Source organism: Neovison vison, chromosome 6 (genome assembly GCF_020171115.1).
Source record: "Neovison vison isolate M4711 chromosome 6, ASM_NN_V1, whole genome shotgun sequence".
Classification (NCBI taxonomy): Eukaryota; Metazoa; Chordata; class Mammalia; order Carnivora; family Mustelidae; genus Neogale; species Neogale vison.
This window is the reverse complement of record NC_058096.1, coordinates 89,032,880-89,051,313: the sequence shown is the minus strand read 5'-3', so window position 1 is coordinate 89,051,313 and position 18,434 is coordinate 89,032,880. Positions and strand designations below refer to the sequence as shown.

Sequence of the window (18,434 nt, the reverse complement as noted above, 5' to 3'; positions counted from 1 at the left end):
GAGACCAAACTGAGTAAATTTAGAAACATATGTACTTTAATGATATTGTGTGGAAAATGTCAGCTCAAAACTGATTGAGTCATAAGAAATATCTTAAAAATATAATAATATACAAAATAACATACAATAAAGTCTTAAAATATATAATATTTAAAATAATATATAATAATATTATAAGAAATATATAATATAATTTAAAATATTAGTAAAATATATTTTCAAACTTTATACATTTAAATAAAACTAGTGTGTTTAAATAATATTTTGCCTTAGATAAAACATGCACCCACACAGTTTGAGTTTAACTAAATGCTAAAAATGACAGCGCTTTTTTTTTTTTTTTTTAATATTCTGTTTGTCCCCAAAATTAGTTTTTTGGGTTTTTTAGGGGACAGGATACAAATAATATTTGTGAAATCAAATAACTTGAAAAAATATTATTGGTACATACAAACTAGTCCCACATTGAGATTGTATCATTGTGTGATTGGTTTACATAATTAACCATATTAATATTGATATTACATGATATATTTTAATAACATTATATGTAATCTACAAAAGTAAAAAAATACAAATCTATTTTTAAAATAAATGCATTCAGGTATTTTGAAATGCACTGTATTTTCACAAAGACATTTACCTTGATTGCTGGATCCCTTTTTAAAGTTATGAATCTATAGTAAATAAATCTCTAAAACAACAGTGTAATTTCTTGAACTATTTTTTTTATTTCATTAACCATAGTTCACCACAATGGTGAATGGTTTAATAATTTAATATATATCTTATACATGTAAAATCGTATTAGTGGGTGGGAAAGCATTTAGAATTAAACCACAAATCATTGTCCTCATAAGAAAACATGCCTACTGGGGAAAAAGAAAAGAAAAAATAAACATGTCTAGGTTAGCACTAATTATTAAATCAAGTGAATATGTATGATATATGTATTTGGAGCAGTTGCTTATAGATCTTCAAAAATCAATATTTTTAAAACACCTTAATAGTATTTTTAAGCCATCTACCTCAAATCTTGAATAATAAATTTGTGGCTTTTCCATATACCACATTTTCCTTTTTGGAACAGCAATGATATTGCTAAGGTGCTTAAAATCATATATGGAGTGTAAAGCCATAAAATGTGGCAATTTCTAATTAAATATACAAAACCACCACTGATATTTCAGAAAAAGTCAGAGTATGAATTTCAAACTAGGTCATATTTCAAAATGTTGTCTCATTGTGGATTTTTAAACAGTGAGTATATAACATTTTATTTTAGGCTGCAGTTTGAATACTTTAGTGCCCACCAATCCTTTAGGAATTATACAAAACATGAATCACTAATTATTATGAAAAACAATCTTTAAAATTGACAATTTTCTTTGGATTGCAAATTACTTTGTTAGGAAGCTTTTTCTTTTCTTTTCTTTTCTTTTTTTTTTTTTAAGATTTTATTTATTTATTTGACAGACAGAGATCACAAGTAGTCAAGAGAGAGAGAAAGGGAAGCAGGATCCCAGGACCCTGGGATCATGACCTGAGTCAAAAGCAGAGGCTTTAACCCACTGAGCCATCCAGGCACCTCAGGATATTTTCTTGACAACTCTTAAGTTTTGATTTTTTTTTAATCTTCAATTTTCTAAGGATAATATTAAAGATCGGATAGTTTAAAAACACTAAAAACCTTCAGAAGAAGAAGTATACTAAAATTAATTAAATTATAAAACTTAACATGGGGAAAGAAAGCATGCTTTTTAATAAAAATAATTCTGCCTATAAAAAGGTATGTCTTAGGTGACTGTTTCAAAGTTCATTACACAGCAAATTGGGCTCCCTTATTTTCAGCTGTATTTCCATCACGCAGCAGGAACTCAAATTTATATGTGAGCTTTTATATTCTTGGTCTTAATAAGAATTATTCACTTCCCCTTTGCCAAGCTCATTTTTGAAAAAAAATATTGCACTACCTTCTTGTGGTTTCTTTTTCAAATTGTGAATAGCCTGGCTGAGCCTCAGGAAATATAGGAATGAAATCAGCCTGCTATGTTTTAGATGGTATAAGGTATTTTTAAATGGTGTGAGGTATTTTTTAAAATGAGCAAATATCAATGGATCGAATTAAGAAGGTCAAAAGGAAAGGGAAGCCAATGATATTGACCAAATACATTATAATTCATTTTTGTAATATGTGTTTAGGAGTCACAGATGTGAATTACAAAGAATATTATAAAAGAATAAAAATTCCTCTGCTGACAATATTTTTCCAATGTGCCTCACCAAAGATCCCTGGATATCATCCTTTTGCATGATGGAGAAATTAAACTCTTTTGTGACTATATGAAAACAGCACATTGAAGATATTTAGCTTTTATATTCTGAAAAGTGGATTAACAATGAAGCTCTAAGCATGATTCTATAGGAGTGAAGTGTTATTGGGAGTAGGGGCTTGCAATTTTTGGCTGTACATTAGCACTTATGAGCCACTGTGGTAACATTTCCTATGCTGGGATAGGTCATTTACTAAATAGACTGTGAACTGAAAGAGCAAATGCACATCCCGAATGTAAGCTGTATTCCCTTCTCACAATTAGTACCAAGAACTTTAGACAGATTTCAACCACTTGTAGTTTACTTTTAATGATGCACTTTTTTCTTTTCTTTTTTTTTTTTTAAAGCATTCATCTTTGTTACCTGAATGTAACATTTTACTTCCCATTTTGGGCTTGATCAAGAATGCTGGGGTGTTTCCACACAGTGTAGATTTAAAGTAACATTCTAGGGTGCCTGGGTGGCTCAGTCTGTTAAGTGTCTGCCTTTGGCTTAGGTCATGGTCCCAGGGTCCTGGAATCAAAACCCACATTGGGCTCCCTGCTCGGTGGGGAAACTGTCTTCCCTCTGCCACTCCCCCCAACTCATGCTCTCACTCTCTCTGTCTTGCAAAAATAAATAAAATCTTAAAAATAAAGAATGTAACATTCTAATAGTACTTAATAGAGTATGAAATGTTATAAATTAGAAAAGTTTTATAGAAATCTAATTCACAGATTTCAAGATAAATTCTCTCTGAATAATAACAAAATATATTTAGTGATATCTTCAATTTTTCGTAAAGAAAAAACTGAATCTCAACACCCTCCAGTAATCCTGAGACATAATATTTTTATCATCATTTACTAAACAAGAAGATAGCTCCTGGCTTTACACTAATTTTCAGCAGACTAAATCAAAAGAAGGTATACTCTTTGCTGTGTGTGTGTATGTGTGTGTGTGTGTGTTTCTTGTTATATATTTATCTCTGTGGTAATCAGAAAAGGCAGAAATAATCTTGAGTGCATTCCTTGGCAACCAATTATCTCAAAATATAGAAAAACATTTTGTGCAATAGTTTCATCTATTACTTTGAATTGCTGTCTGCTTTAATATTTCATTTCCATGTGAACAAATTTTGAGCATATCAAAATGCTAATCAGTTGCCAGAATAATACAGCATTCCATGCAGAATCTTTTCTGTGGGAGCAAACAGTAGGATCACCTTACATAACCTAGAATAACATTTTCTTCCTAATTGGCAGAGTGTATCTGTCATTTCCTGGTGTTTTCTTGCTGGTTAAAACTAACCTTTGTGGATAGTTTATTTAATCACTGAGCTCTCTATATGTATGCTTTTGTATTTAAATGATATAACTATAGCTATTATTTTTCAAAATGGACGTGACTATCAGCCCATTTGGGAAGAATTATAAGGTTGGTTGATGATTTTAATGGTCTTATAATCATCCCTTCTACACATGTATAATCAACTAGACACTAAAAACAGAGACTCAAGGGCTCTGAGTAGTTTGATTTTATATTCACAAAATTTCTCTGAGTGACAATCACAAAAGTTGTTTCATGAATTAGTATTTAAAGTGTGAAGACATTTCATACTCAGGCTATTTAACTTCTGCTGCTTTTCATAACCGTATTTTCCATTTATTAATGAAGTGTTGATCTTACAGTTTTACTGGTCATTAAATATGCTTAATGGAGGAAAAACATGGAAAAGTGAAATAAAAAATCAAGATTCATAATCCCTTTTCTTATTTTATAGACACAATTTTCAATATTCCATGTTTTTAGCATTTATATTTTTAAATTTAATTTATATCATACATGCAATTTTCACCTAGCATGAGAATTTGTGAAGTCATTACATTTTTTCTTATATTACATATTTTAATATAATATTAATTTTAGTGTTATAATACCTATTAGCAACATCCCTATTGTTGAACATGTAAGAGGTTTCAAATTATCTTATTATAAATAATCCCATTATCATCTTCTTTGTCCACATATGGGTGTTTGCCTTTCTTTTTCTTTTTTATTTTATTTTTTTATTTTTAAAGATTTTATTTATTTATCTGACAGAGAGAGATTACAAGTAAGCAGAGAGGCAGGCAGAGAGAGCGGGTGAAGCAGGCTGCTCCCTGATCAGAGAGCCTGATGGGGGGCTCAATCCCAGGAGGACCTGAGCCTAAGGCAGAGGTTTTAACCCACTGAGCCACCCAGGCACCCCGCGTGTTTGCCTTTTTAAAAGGAATTCATTACTAAGATAAACTGCTGGCTCAAGATTGTTGCAATTTTAATGCTCTGGATACATAATCATACTATTATACCAAGTCAATTCTTATTTACAATCCCTCTATAAATTCATGGAAAGGACTGTTTGCTGTTGTGCATCATAAAAAAATAAAATTGGTTTTAATAGTTTCTAAATTGATAATTACATCTTTTGATTCCCAATTAAATTTTTATTTTACATATTGTTTACTAAACATTTTACTCACCTGATTGTAAAAAGTATCTGCATCCAATTTGCTATTCTTTTATTTTAGAATTCAATTCGTATTGAAATATGAATTGAAATATGAAAATATGAATTGAAATAGGAATTGAAACGAATTGACTTGAACATGAAATATGAATTGAAATATGAATTAAATATTCATTTTAAAAACAATTTTTAATTTGTCCATTTATAAAAATACTTTTATATTTTCTGTGTGATGTTTAGTATCATTACAGATCTTTACAATATGCATTTGCTTAATTGTGCATTTTCCAATCTTTTTAGAATTCTCTTCCTAGAATTATCAATTTATCTAAAATGTTCTCCTTATGCTCTATTTGTTTATTTATCTACTTACTTAACAAATATTATTTGAGTGCTTATTATGTCAAACAATATGTTAAACACCAGACACAGAACATGCCCTTATTGGGGTGCCTTAGTAGGTTAAGGGGCTCAGTAGGTTAAGCCTCAGACTCCTGGTTTCATCTCAGGTCATGATCTCAAGGTTGTGAGATTGAGCCCTGCATTGGGTGCTTGGCATGGGGCCTGCTTAAAGCTCTCTCTGTCACTCCCTCTGCCCTTTCTCTCTCTTTCTCTCCCCCTTTCTTTCTCCCCCTCTCTTTCCTCAGTTCTACAAAAAAAAAAAAAAAAAAAAAAAAAAAAAGCCCTTAAGGATTATAAGCCATTAATGGAGGAAAACTATAGAATAGTAGTGATAGTAGTAGTAGAAATGGTGTGAAAAATATAACAGGTATGAACAGAACAGAATTGGGAAAACACAAGTCATCTACTTGAAATCGGATACAGTGAGAGAGCACTTCTTAAAGGACATGATCTTTGCAAATCCTGAATTCCAAGTAGAAATTAACCTGGAGTAAGAGAAAAGACAAACATTCAAGCAGATGGAACTATGTACAAGTGCAACTAAAGCCACATAGTCTGTGGAAATCTGAGACTGGGGTTCCTATGGAGAGAGAGGGTTAATAGTGTAAGAAAGAATGCTGTAGTCATAAAGAAGGCCAGATTCTGAAGGACATAGCATACCGAATTATGGAACTTGTACTTTATCTTGAAGGCAATGGGAACGTCGCTAAGTCTTCAGTGTGGAAGTGATATCAGAGAGCAATGAATCATGACAGGATAACCAGTCTGAAGACTCAAATCACAGCTTCTAGCATTATAAATGTCTTATTACACAAATTAACTTAATAGAGTTTGTTTCCTCACCTAAAACAGGGTTAATAACACCTACTATAAAGTTTTGTGACAATGAGTGAATGAGTTGATTAAAGAATTCATATTAGTCAGTATAGAATAGGCTCTGCATAAATGGAAAGCATTATTGTAGATTAAGAGATTAAATATAAATTAAAATTTTAATGTTTGAGAAAATATTAACTTTTCTACTCTACAAACATTGTTGGATAATTTGATAATATTCTAAGTACTATTTATAATCTGACATCTGGAAATCCCAATCTAGAAGCTTCACAAAGTCAACATGTCTTGCATGACTATCAGATCATATACTCTGCTTGCTTTATTTTAGCTAACCATGCTAACATTTTTCCGGTTTTCCTCAAAATTCTAAAATAATTTTTAATACTGAATGATTTGTCAGATAATGTCTAGTGTGTGACTGTCTATTATACAATACGTCTTTCATCAGAAACCTCTCATGTCTAAGACCCCGGAGAAAACGTACCACGAATCTTGCAACTAATATTACTTATTTTTTTATGTTTTCCTCCTGTTTCCTGAGGGAATTTGTTGTTTTGCTTCCTTAGCATGATACACTTCCTTTGAACTTTTTTTTTACATGTCTACTGATGTTTCTATATTTTCTAATCTTAGAAAAAAGAATCTACATTTGTACATTATTAAGATTATAATCAAATTCTATGTGCATTTGTTCAAAATATTTATCCTCCAAAATAAAAGTGGTAAGTACAATTTATCTGATTTTAGTTTGTTCATTCAAGGTTTACTTGCCTGTGAGACATAAAGCCTGAACAATTAGGAAGCCAATTCTACAAAAGCCATTATACTGGCTTCCTGGGTGGTTTCTTTAAGACAAATTATGTAAAGTAATTAAAAGAGTCATTCCTAGACAAATTTTAGGAATGATTTATTCCCTCAGATTTTCCCATGTGCTACCTTTGCCATCAGTTTTTGATACTTCAAGCCAAAATAATAATTTCTGGTGGAAGACAGAGAAGTAGATACAGGGAAAATCATTTCATGGTTGAAGAAATCTCTTATACCAAAACATTTGGTGTTTTGCCTATTTGGTTTGTTGGAAGCAGCCTATAAGCAGCTGTGGTATATGATCTTCCTCACTTCTTTATTTTTATTATTGTTATTGCTATATTTTTCTGAGTCTTATTTTACTTTTTCTTTAATTTTACCTGAAAAGCTAATGGGGATGGTAACTTTTTGTTTTTTGTATTTAACATGCAAATCCCTGTACATATTCTAATAGTAAAATTTGAAGTTTTGAAATATGCATAAACCATAAAACCATTGCTAAATTCAAGATAAGTGAAAACTCCTTCAATTTGTTTTTAATCCCTTTTAATCCTCCCTACTATCCTCCCTACTCTCCAGCCCTAGAAAACCACCAATCACTGATATGCTTTCTGTAACTATACAGTATTTTATATTTTCTAGGGTTTTATAAATATTTTTTGAAGGGGGGATGGCTGATCTGCTTTCCTCAGTGTAATTATTGTGAGATTTATCCATTGTTTTTTGTATCAATAGTTCACTCATTTCTTTGAGGTGTAGTATACTGCTGTATATATATACATCATAATTTGTTTATACTTTCACATGTAGATGGATATTTTGGTGGTTTCCAGTTTGCGGATATGCAAAAAAAAAATTGCAGTGAACACTCACGTACAAGCTTTAATTTGTCTTGGAGAAATACCTATGTGTGGTATCAAATGGATTTTATGGTAGGTGGATTTTTTAAATCTTAAGAAACAGCCAAATTTTATCCAAAGTGGTAGTATTATTTTATATTCTCATTCTACTGCATGGCAATAGCTGTTACTTCACAGAACTGTCACCATTTGTGATGAAGTCATTAAGGCAATCTGATAGGTATTGAGTATTAATCCCTTGTGATTTTAATTTATATTTTATTAATCCTAATGATGTTGAATATATTTTTATGTGTGTGTCATCTTTCATAAATTGTCCATTCTTTCATAAATTGTTCAAATTTTAGCACACTTACTTGAGTTTTCTTATTATTGCGTTAGGGAATACTCTGTATATTCTAGATATGAGTTCAGATAAGATATGATTGCAATATTTTTCCCAGTCTCTCTTTTGCAGAACAACATTTTTAATTTTCATGAAGTTAAATTATCGAATTTTCTTTTGTCGATTATGCTTTTGATAACAGAGCTAAGAGTTCTTTGACTAAAACAAAGCAAAAAAGAAAGTTTTCTTCTAGAAGTTTTATAGCTTTAGATTTTACTTGTTTTTTTTAAAGATTTTTAAATTTATTTGACAGAGATCCATCACAAGTAGGCTGAGAGGCAGGTGGAGACAGAGAGGGAAGCAGACTCCCTGCTGAGCAAAGAGTCAAATGCCGGGCTCAATCTGAGGACCCTGAGATCAAGACCTGAGCCAAAGGCAGAGGCTTAACCCACTAAGCCACCCAGGCACTCCTACCTTTAGATTTTATATTTAAGTTTATCATCCATTTAATAACTATTCATTATTTGTGCATAGTATGAAGTATGTGTCAAAGTTATTTATGTACGGATGTCCAATTAGTCAAGTAGTCCAGTACTATTTGTTGAGATGACTACTCTTTCTCTGCTGAATTGCCTTCACACCTCTGTGAAAATCATTTGTCCTCACAGGAGTCTATTTCTGAACTCTATTTTGTTCTATTAATTTATTCATCTAGACAGACCAATGTCATCAAGCAAATTAAATTTTTCTATTTTAAATATGCAAATAGTCATTGTGTTGTTTCTACCGATTTATCAAGTATGCCCATTACCATTATAAGATAATACTGAAATTTTAGTATTAAAAATAAAACAATAGTACTTGCAACAATGCCCAGCAACAACTTTAAAGTGTCGAGATAACTATATTTGTTAAAAATCTATATTTTTAAGTCTTTTTCCTCTCTATGATTTTCCATGTAATTTCTAGTTTACTTCATACAAAATTCAGAAGCTCTCATTTTTCCTGGCAATTTTATTTGTGTTTTACTGAGCAGAAGCTCTCTAAAAGATTTTGCATTGATTTTTAAATGATTTTACTCTCACAGAAGATCCTTAATGGCTATGGCCCTGTGCTTTCACAGAAGACCTTTCATCACCTTATGTACCTTGTTGTTCACTTAGATCTGAATCTGCTGATTTTTTAATGTGTTCTAATCATAACCTTTAGGCAATGTGAGCAAAAATGTTTGGTAATTAGGTCCCTCAATAGGAAGTAATTCCCATGCTGAACTTCCAAATGACTACCCTATTATAGTTTTGTAAAGTTTGCTTGAAATAATATGCTATAAAAAAATAATAAAGAAAAAAAAAGAAATAATGTGTTAGTAAGTACAACTTTAAACTATATTTTACTTTCAAAGATTTAAATTTAGATTAAGAAAACTCAATATATTCTGCATCTCACCATGCTAAAACATTCATATTGATAGTTGGGGCCTGAAGTTAATAATTGTATATTGTGATATTTCACATGTATGTTGTAAATGGTTCCATGGCCATATAATGAGTATAGACAATATCTCCCTATGAGTATAGACAAGAAACAATTATTACTTTTGATTTCTCTCTTATGCTGGTAACACAAATTACTCATAACCTAAACAAGCATATGAATATATATATATTGATGTCATCATTAACTTTGTAACTTTCTTATGAAATATTCCTTATTTTTAAATAACAGAAAGTACACCTAGATAGAAATAAGATTTTAAAGGACTTGTTTTTGTTACATTTTAGGAATCATTTGATTAATTTTAATAACAATTAATTGGATTTGATGACCAGTTGTGTGTGTATATCTTAAGAGGGTTTTTTTTTTAACCTTCTGACAATTACATTTTTTTTTATTTTAAATATATATATAGATGTATTCTTTTTATATATGTAATCAATGCCTCTCATTTAGTGCAAAGGTTTCTCAGTTCATTTGATAGCTAGAAACATTCCTAATTGTCATTCAGAAAATAATTTGCAATTAAATATTATCTACAGTTAGAAATTGTATATTTAGGGGCATCTGGGTGTCTCAGTGGGTTAAAGCCTCTGCCTTCGGCTCAGGTTATGATCCCAGGGTCCTGGGATGGAGCCCCACATCCGGCTCTCTGCTCAGCAGGGAGCCTGCTTCCTTTCCTCTCTCTCTCTCTCTCAGCTTGCCTCTCTGCCTACTTGTGATCTCTCTCTCTATGTCAAATAAATAAATAAAATCTTTTAAAAAAATTATGTATTTAGGTATTTTCTTCAGTTGTCAAATAAATACAACTCTAACATCACTACACCCTAAACACATCCATTGTTAAATTAATAATTATGATTTTAAAAAGCACTAGAAAACTGAGGTCAGCAGTTTACATTTGATTCAACCATCTGCAAGATTTTTGAGCTAAGGTAGATCACTTTCCCTTTCCATGTTTTTGTTGTAGGAAGGCTGAAATGTGAAGTCCTCAGGATTTATAAGTCATTAATTAAATTTTTGTTTTTTGCCATTTTCCCCATTGCTCCTAATAATATATTGAGAACATAAATTTACACATTTGGCAGTTTCTAAAACCGAAAGCAGAAACAAAACCTTTAAAAATCTTATGGTCAAGTTGTGAATGTAAATGATGTTAAACAAAAAGTTTCCTCCTGATAAGATATTTTTGACTGATCTGTATTTTCATTTTATAAAGTTATCTCCTTCATATATAAAAGTACTTCTTAAAATTTATATATATAAAATATCTGAAACTTGAAGATATATCATCTGATATGTCTAAATGAAGATCAATTTTAATGCACTTGGATTATTAAGTTTTCTTACAATTTTGGTTCTAGAGGTTGCAGGCTATATTAGTCTATCAAAACAAACAAACAAACAAACAAACTTTTTTTTTTTTTATACTTAAAGCAAATGTAAGGAAGCCAGGTCTCTTAGATCATATCTCACTCATGGGAATGACTCATGTATTATCAGACAAAACGTGATAGTTATTCATTTCAATGTCTTTGATGAAGAAGTTCTTGTTTTCTCAATATTTTTTCTTACATTATTTTGGATGCACACTACACTGTAGAGAGAATTAAAAAACAGGTCGGAAGGAGAATTAGGAAAGGTTGATAGATATAGGTATACTTTGTTTTTGCAGAAATTTAAGAATAATTCCAATTTGGAGCATGCTATTTTATTTTATTGACAATGTTTGTCTTTCTGTTTCTTTGTTTTTCCACTGAACAACTTCAAAGCAAATTGATTTAGATGAAAATAACTTGAAACCATTCATGAGTTAGCAATGATTAAAGTGTATTGTTATGATATGGCATATCAGCTGATTCTTTAGCTGAATAGAAATGAATAAAAAAATGAGGCTGTTTTCTTTCTTTTTTTTAAATTTTATTTTATTTATTTGACAGACAGAGATCACAAGTAGGCAGAGAGGCAGGAAGAGAGAGAGGGGAAGCAGGCTCCCTGCTTAGCAGAGAACCCGATATGGGACTCAATACTAGGACCCCGGGATCATGACCTGAGACTAAGGCAGAGGCTTAACCCACTGAGCCACACAGGGGCCCGAGGCTGTTTTCCAATTTAGCAGTAAATATCTCTCAAGATAACATTTCAGATTTTAAAAATTACTAAAATCTGAATTATTGCTATCATAATTCAAATTCAAATTTATTTCCAACATCTGCTGCACTTTTGTTTTTATGTTTGTAAGTAGTTCCATGAGGATAGAAAAAGACATGCAAGATGAAAAAAATATACCTGATCACCAAAGCTCTATTTTAGTACAAGTTAACAACTTAAACTTACTCCTAATACTGCATTTTATACTTATTAATAGATACACTTATTTCAAACCATGACAAAATGTTTTTGGTATTCTAATGTGTATGGTTTTTTAACTTCTAATATTTCATCACAATAATTTTTATTTGTTCCAGTACAGTAAAAATTATTTGGAAAGGACTTAGCTTCAAATTATATAAATTATATAACATCTATTTTTGCCACATTGAATTAAATGTATGCTTAAGTTTAGAAATTAAGAAATACTTGGCCCAGAATTAAACCACCCTCCTATTCTGTGTGTGATTCTGCTAACTAAATAAATGGGTCAGATGTGCCTTCCCTTGGGGTTGTTAGTCTTGCTTGTCTACTTAATATCCATGCAATAACTTGGGGCTTGGTGTATTACTTTAAAAAGTATACTATATCTTAACTTTTTTTTCATAATATTGTGCTCAAATACTCCTTAATTCTGTTAATTTTGAAACTGTTTTTCATTGAATGCCTGTGAAATTCAAAGAAGTTTTTTTTTTTTTAATTTGACTTCATACTTTTAAAATAACGGTGAAAATATAGTATACTGGAGGAAAGTTATTTTTTAAAGATGTGTACCTTTTGCTAATTATAAGATAAATTATTTTATAGAGAATTTATATCCAATATTACATTTTTATAATTTTACCTTGTATTAAAAAAAAAGAAAAATCACTAGAAAAGAGTCTTGTAATAAACCAGATAATATGATGTACAATTTGCTATAGGAGAATTCATGTATACACACACACACACACACACATATATACACATACGCACACATATATAATATAATAATATATAATTATATATAATATTATATATATTTATATAATATCTACCTAAAAACCACTATAACTTTGTAAACTTATAACAATAGTACCATGCTTATAACTAGATGTAGCATATTATATGTCACTATCTGTCAGGTATATATGGACAAAAAGTTAATGAAAATAAATACAACTTATAGAACTTCCTGAATTATTCAGAATTAACTGAGAAGATGCAAACTGCGGAGTGCTTTCCCTGGTGTGGATAATGCCTCATGATCAATAAGCAAACACTGTCCTTAACTTAAAACCAAATTTAAGAATGCATTATTAAAGAAGCATAAAATATGCAAACATGCACATCTGATGACATTTGCACTGTGACAGAAGATGTTGATTCTTAATTCCACAATTTTAGGCAATATAATGCTTGAAATATTGCGTGTAGAGGACCCTTGCTGTAAGAAAGAAAATTAAATAGGGCACCTGGGTGGCTCAGTCAGTGAAGTGTTCAACTCTTTTGATTTCAGCTTAGGTAATGATCTCAGGCTCCTGAGATTGAGCCCCACATCAGGTTCTGCCCTGGGCAGGGTTTCTCCATTTAGGATTTTCTCTCTCGGCCTCTCCCTCTGCCCCTCTCCCACCTCTCCCCACTCCTGCTGCTGGCATTCTCTTTCTCTTGAAAGAGAAAGAAGGAGAAGAAAGAAAGAAAACTTGTACCCCTGGGGTTAATAATACATTATATGTTAATAAAATAATAATAATAAAAGAAAGAAAGGAAGGGGGGAAAGAGGAGGGAAGAAAGGAGGGAGGGAGGGAAGGAAGGAAGGAAGAGAGAAAGATAAATAATTTAACTATTTGACAACTGTTTCACAGAGATAAAGGTTCAGTATCTGATCTGGTTTATCTTCATCAAGCGGGTTCAGAAAAGAGGTAAACAAACAAACATGAGCATTCCTTTCTATACCAAGCATCTATAATGGAAAGTTTACTACCACCTATCTTAACCATTGACACAGATTTCTAAAACTAAGTTTATTTAATTAATCTTGCTAATTAAACTTTCTTGATTAGTCTCCATATTTATTGGTTTAAAACTTCAAAAGGAACACTTATATTTGATATCCATTCTTAAAGACCTTGGAAAATGCAAACTCATAAATTATGTACACTGCATGATTTACATCGTTTTAAATATTTTTAAAAAAGGGTTAGAATGTACATATGAAAATAGGTTTAATTTAATTTTAAAATTCCTTGAACTTTCCTTTAATTCAAAAACTTTACTAGTTTCAAATATTTTATCTTAGTTTCATGAAACAATTTACAAGAGCAATTAATTCATTTTCAGTAAAATTCAAATTACTAATGAACCAATTAAACACATAGAACTATCTTAGCTCTCCAAAATAGAGAGAGAGAAAAAATCATTTAAATATTGACACTAGAAAGTTGGTTGCATCTATTTGCAGAGGGCTTTCCCCTCATTCCCTGAATACTTTGGCTCTTGACTTACTGTTCCTCTCTTCAGCCCTATTAACTATTATAATTATTAGAATTTCAATTTTCTTGTAGGTGTTCTTTCCAATAACCTTAAGCTTCTCTCCTCCAACGAATTTATTCTCCATCTTGAGTTGGTTATTAAGTCCCATGGATATTCCACTGATCTTCCTACATGCACCTCTATATAGTCTCAGTTCTGAATTCCACACTGTATACCATCTTTTTGCATCTCACTGCCTATATTAACCCTAGTCTTATGCTTGTTGAACCCTACAGGGATTTCAGTCCAACTTCTCCCACCTACCTACCTTCTTCCACCATGTAGTACACCACTCAGAACGTTATTTCACTCCTTACCTAACTGAAAGTCCAGGTCCCATCATTTTAACCATTCTCCAGCAGGTATATTCAATTCCTTTGCCTTCTTTCACAATTTGCCTAGAAATAACTGGGCCTGGTTCTACCCAACTTTCTGCTTTCTTTGAGATGTTAATGCACAGGTGAGTGTGTTTGGAGAGAAATACATAGTCCTATTGATACTGTTCCTTTAAATTTAGAGGCCTTCATCTGAGCCCTCTTAATTTTTTCATGAATCATACCATATTTCCTTTGTTTATTTACTATCTCACTTCCCATATCAATCTCAAATCTTTTATCTATAAGCCAAAGTCAAAAGGCTGTGAAAACTAAGAGATTTTTATATCTCATCTGATTATGAGACTTGACCTGATCTGATCAATTCCTTTGGGTGCAAAACTTTACCTGAAATTAATGTATATCTTTTTATATTTTTTATTCTGAGTAGTGTGAATATTCATATATTTCCCTACAGGTTTATTAATGTTTTGCTTACAAGTTATACGTAAGACTTTAAAGTATATATCACAATATTACCTGTCCATAATCCAAAAAAGTTCGTATTTTATGACCTATCTGACTACAAAGGTCTTGGGTAAGAATTATGGATCTTGTATTTTTTTCCACAATACATTTTATCTCTATGAAGAAATCAAGACTCTATATAAGATCTGTATCCCTCTTGTATAATATAAGGGCAATTATAAATTAAAAATAAGAAGCTTGGGGGTGCCTGAGTGACTCAGCTCTTAAGTGTCTGCCTTTGGCTCCTGTCATTGTCCCAGGGTCCTGGGATGGATTCCCACCTCGAGCTCCCCACTTGGTGAATCTTGCTTCTTCCTCTCCCACTCCCCCTGCTTGTGTTCCCTCTCTCACTGTGTCTCTCTCTATCAAATAAATAAATAAAATCTTTAAAAAAAAATCAGAAGCTTGGGGCGCCTGGGTGGCTCAGTGGGTTAAGCCGCTGCCTTCGGCTCAGGTCATGATCTCAGGGTCCTGGGATGGAGTCCCGCATCGGGCTCTCTGCTAAGCAGAGAGCCTCCTTCCCTCTCTCTCTCTCTCTGCCTGCCTCTCCATCTACTTGTAATTTCTCTCTGTCAAATAAATAAATAAAATCTTTAAAAAAAAAAAAAATCAGAAGCTTAATTCTCCCTGTTGAAGATAAGGGAAGACACCCCCCCCAACCTCCCACCTTTAAAAGGCTTTCTTTAGAATACCTGGAACTTTTTTCTTTGTCTCTTTAAAATGTATGTAAATATTTTTAAGCCAAATAAGCCAATTGCAGGCTGTAAGACACAATAATGTCTTTCTCAAGAACCTGGGAGCCATCTCTTTGAAATGCAACATCCAGTAAGATAGCATCCCTATCTTCCGTTTCTGTTGAAGGGTAGAAGTCTTTTTTTTAAAGATTTTATTTATTTATTTGACAGACAGAGATTACAAGTAGGCAGAGAGGCAGGCAGAGAGAGAGGAGGAAGCAGGCTCCCTGCCGAGCAGAGAGCCCGATGCGGGGCTTGATCCCAGATCCCTGGGATCATGACCTGAGCCGAAGGCAGAGGCTTTAACCCACTGAGCCACCCAGGTGCCCCGAAGGGTAGAAGTCTTAAGTCCATGGTTATCTCATGCTAAATTGCCAAAGTTACCTCTTGTCACAAAAATACTACAGTTTATGGGGCTCCGGGTGGCTCAGTGGGTTAAGCCGCTGCCTTCCGCTCAGGTCATGGCTCAGATCATTGCTCAGGTCATGATCTCAGGATCCTGGGGTCAAGCCCTGCATCCGGCTTTCTGCTCAGCAGGGAGCCTGCTTCCCTCTCTCTTTCTCTGACTACTTGTGATCTCTCTCTGTCAAATAAATAAAATCTTTTTAAAAAAAAATAGTAATGATTTTTAAAAAATACTACAGTTTATTTTTTCTTTGGAAAAAACTGATTAGCAAACACAGATGGCCCCTCCAATTATCAGGTGAGTCTTAGAAGAATGATGTGTGACAAATGTTGCTATCAAGTTCTCTTATTTAAGGACTAGTTACTGATCATTTTGAGAACATGTATACAATAGAGTTCTATCTTCTTGGCGATATGAAAGGGTAAGATTTTATTCTGACTTAAAGCCTATTCTATAGCAAAGCTGTTTTCTTTCTCTTCTACTATTGTGGGAAGGTTTTCTGGGTTGGCTGAAGATTTTGTTTTTAATGGTTTTCCTCAACAGTAACACCATCTAACTAACTTATTCAAGGACACTCCCCCAGAAATTCTTCCCTCTCTTTCATGCCTTTTAGAACATTTTTCCTTAATTGATCTTTTTCATTAGCTGGAATTTCTTCTATCCTGACCTTACACTTCCTTTGAAATGATCTTTCTACAATTATCTTCTTTCAGAATCAGACAATCTCCTCCTGTAGATCATTTCTGGTAGACACTCTAATTAGGCTTTTATATGCATATATATAGAAATACACATATTTACAGAAATGTCCATTTTTATGAAAAGGGTGTGTGTGTGTGTGTGTGCGCTTGTGTGTATATGTTTAAAATGTACATGAATTAAGTGTTTCAGACTCACTAACTGATACCATACTTACATGGAAATCAATGAACTGAAATTCCATGCCTTAATAGTGGTTTTGGTTTAAATATACAGTGAAATGTATAAATATTATTTGCACAGTTTGATTAGTTTTGACAAATGCACACACCTGTGTAACCAGACCATATTAAGATACAGAATATAACCATACATAATCTCTGAAAGTTCCCTCATTTTCTTCCCAGTCAACACTCTTATACCTAAGGCAACCACTTTGTTAATTTTTTTATCATATTAGTTACCATATATTAGATATATTTTAAAATAACATTTTTTATGAGCATATATTTTCATCCTCTTGGATAAATACCTAGGAGTAGAATCCTATTTCATGGAACAGCTGTATATTTGTCTTTATAATACATTGTCAAAGCACTTTCCATTGTGCTATATCATTTTACACACCCACCACATAATAGTTCTAATTACTTTTCCAATTTGGCAGCATTTGGTGTATCAGACATTTAAATTTCAGCCAAACTTCTAATTCTGTAGGGTAATTTTATCATGGCTTTAACCTGATTTTCCTTAATGACGAATGTTCATTTTCTTATTTGGTTTTCTTGCTTTCCCTCTCTCTTTCTCTTTTTTTTAACTCCCATTTTACATCTCCCTTTGTGAAGTATCCAAGAGTTTTGCTCACTTCTTTCTAATATAGAATGCTCCACTAATTTGCATATCATCCTTGGACAGAGACCATGCTAATTTTCTCTATTGTGTTCCAATTTTAATATGAGGGAGAGGGACAAGCAGACTCTGCGCTGAGTGCAGAACCCCACAATGGATTGATCCCACAACCCTGAAAGCAAGACCTGAGCAAAATCCAAACTCAGATGCTGAACCGCTTAACCACCTGAGCCTCTCAGGCACCCAGGTACTTGCTTTTTTTTCTTTATTGGCTTATTTGTCATTTTATTGTCACATGGGATTTTTATGTATTTGATATGGTTTTTTTGTAAGCTATACATTTAAAAATAATTTCTTTTAGGTTGTAGTGTACTTACGGATTTTTTTTTTAAACAGTGTTATGTGGTAAGTAGCATTTTTTAAATTTAATAATGTTTGATTTTTTATTTATTCTCTTAAATTTTTTAAGGTGCTTTTGCCTTTTGTTTAAGAAATATTTGCCTGTACTCAAGTCATAAAGATATTCTCCTGTGTTTTATGAGATTTGTAGTTTTTGCTTTTTATGTTTAGGTATATGATCTATCACAAATTAATTTTTGTATGTGGTGTGAGGTAGGGGTTAATATTCTTTGTGACACAAATGGGATATATAGTATTCTAAATACTTGTTAAAAAACCTTATTTTACTGAATAGC

At 32.2% G+C, this 18,434-nt stretch overlaps 1 non-coding gene across 1 annotated transcript; it reads right to left on the bottom strand.

The window, feature by feature from the left end:
• Window positions 1-17,760: 17,760 nt before the first annotated feature.
• On the bottom strand, window positions 17,761-17,863 carry LOC122911035. The gene has a single exon (XR_006385367.1). It is a non-coding gene; the product is annotated as a U6 spliceosomal RNA (small nuclear RNA).
• Between the last annotated feature and the right edge of the window lie 571 nt (window positions 17,864-18,434).